Below are 2,468 nucleotides of genomic sequence, written 5' to 3' on the forward strand. Positions count from 1 at the left end.
CCTCACAGCTAACCCTGCCCCCCAGCTTAGTGTCATCCGCAAACTTGGAGATATTGCCTTCAATTCCCTCATCCAGATCATTAATATATATTGTAAATAGCTGGGGTCCCAGCACTGAGCCTTGCGGTACCCCACTAGTCACTGCCTGCCATTGTGAAAAGGACCCGTTTACTCCTACTCTTTGCTTCCTGTTTGCCAGCCAGTTCTCTATCCACATCAATACTGAACCCCCAATGCCGTGTGCTTTAAATTTGTATACTAATCTCTTATGTGGGACCTTGTCGAAAGCCTTCTGGAAGTCCAGATACACCACATCCACTGGTTCTCCCCTATCCACGCTACTAGTTACATCCTCGAAGAATTCTATAAGATTCGTCAGACATGATTTACCTTTTGTAAATCCATGCTGACTTTGTCCAATGATTTCACCACTTTCCAAATGTGCTGCTATCCCATCTTTAATAACTGACTCTAGCAGTTTCCCCACTACCGATGTTAGACTAACTGGTCTGTAATTCCCCATTTTCTCTCTCCCTCCCTTCTTAAAAAGTGGGGTTACGTTTGCTACCCGCCAATCCTCAGGAACTACTCCAGAATCTAAAGAGTTTTGAAACATTATTACTAATGCATCCACTATTTCTGGAGCTACTTCCTTAAGTACTCTGGGATGCAGCCTATCTGGCCCTGGGGATTTATCGGCCTTTAATCCATTCAATTTACCCAACACCACTTCCCGGCTAACCTGGATTTCACTCAATTCCTCCAACTCCTTTGACCCACGGTCCCCTGCTATTTCCGGCAGATTATTTATGTCTTCCTTAGTGAAGACGGAACCAAAGTAGTTATTCAATTGGTCCGCCATATCCTTGTTCCCCATGATCAACTCACCTGTTTCTGACTGCAAGGGACCTACATTTGTTTTAACTAATCTCTTTCTTTTCACATATCTATAAAAACTTTTGCAGTCAGTTTTTATGTTCCCTGCCAGTTTTCTTTCATACTCTATTTTTCCTTTCCTAATTAAGCCCTTTGTCCTCCTCTGCTGGTCTCTGAATTTCTCCCAGTCCTCCGGTATGCTGCTTTTTCTGGCTAATTTGTACGCATCATCCTTCGCTTTGATACTATCCCTGATTTTCCTTATTATCCACGGATGCACTACCTTCCCTGATTTATTCTTTTGCCAAACTGGGATGAACAATTTTTGTAGTTCATCCATGCAGTCTTTAAATGTCTTCCATTGCATATCCACCGTCAACCCTTTTAGAATTAATTGCCAGTCAATCTTGGCCAATTCACGTCTCATACCCTCAAAGTTACCTTTCTTTAAGTTCAGAACCATTGTTTCTGAATTAACAATGTCACTCTCCATCCTAATGAAGAACTCAACCATATTATGGCACTCTTGCCCAAGGGGGCACGTACAACAAGACTGCTAACTAACCCTTCCTCATTACTCAATACCCAGTCTAAAATAGCCTGCTCTCTCGTTGGTTCCTCTACATGTTGATTTAGATAACTATCCCGCATACATTCCAAGAAATCCTCTTCCTCAGCACCCCTGCCAATTTGATTCACCCAATCTATATGTAGATTGAAGTCACCCATTATAACTGTTTTGCCTTTGTCGCACGCATTTCTAATTTCCTGTTTGATACCATCTCCAACTTCACTACTACTGTTAGGTGGCCTGTACACAACACCCACCAGCGTTTTCTGCCCCTTAGTGTTTCGCAGCTCTACCCATACCGATTCCACATCCTCCAAACTAATGTCCTTCCTTTCCATTGCGTTAATCTCCTCTCTAATCAGCAACGCTACCCCACCTCCTTTTCCTTTCTCTCTATCCTTCCTGAATATTGAATATCCCTGGATGTTCAGCTCCCAGCCTTGGTCACCCTGGAGCCATGTCTCCGTGATCCCAACTATATCATAGTCATTAATAGCTATCTGCACATTCAACTCATCCACCTTATTATGAATGCTCCTTGCATTGAGACACAAAGCCTTCAGGCTTGTTTTTACAACACTCTTACCCCTTATACAATTATGTTGAAAAGTGGCCCTTTCTGATTTTTGTCCTGGTTTTGTCTGCCTGCCACTTTTACTTTTCACCTTGCTACCTATTGCTTCTACCCTCATTTTACACCCCTCTGTCTCTACGCTCACACATTTAAGAAACCCTTTCCCTTTAACTCCATCCTCCACTATCCCATTCGACGCCCCACCCCCCTTATTCAGTTTAAAACCACCCGTGTAGCAGTGGCAAACCTGCCTGCCAGAATGCTGGTCCCCCACCTGTTAAGATGATTTATTTTCCTTGGGTTTGAAATGCTGGCACCAACTTGAACAGCTGCAGTCAAGGTAGGGAAGATTATGACTATGACCATTAGAAATCATGATATGCATTTCAAAGTGAGAATGGCATTTTCGTTGTGGGACAGGACATTGTTCTGAGTAAAAAAAGGAAA

This window comes from Amblyraja radiata, chromosome 9 (genome assembly GCF_010909765.2).
Source record: "Amblyraja radiata isolate CabotCenter1 chromosome 9, sAmbRad1.1.pri, whole genome shotgun sequence".
NCBI lineage: Eukaryota > Metazoa > Chordata > Chondrichthyes > Rajiformes > Rajidae > Amblyraja > Amblyraja radiata.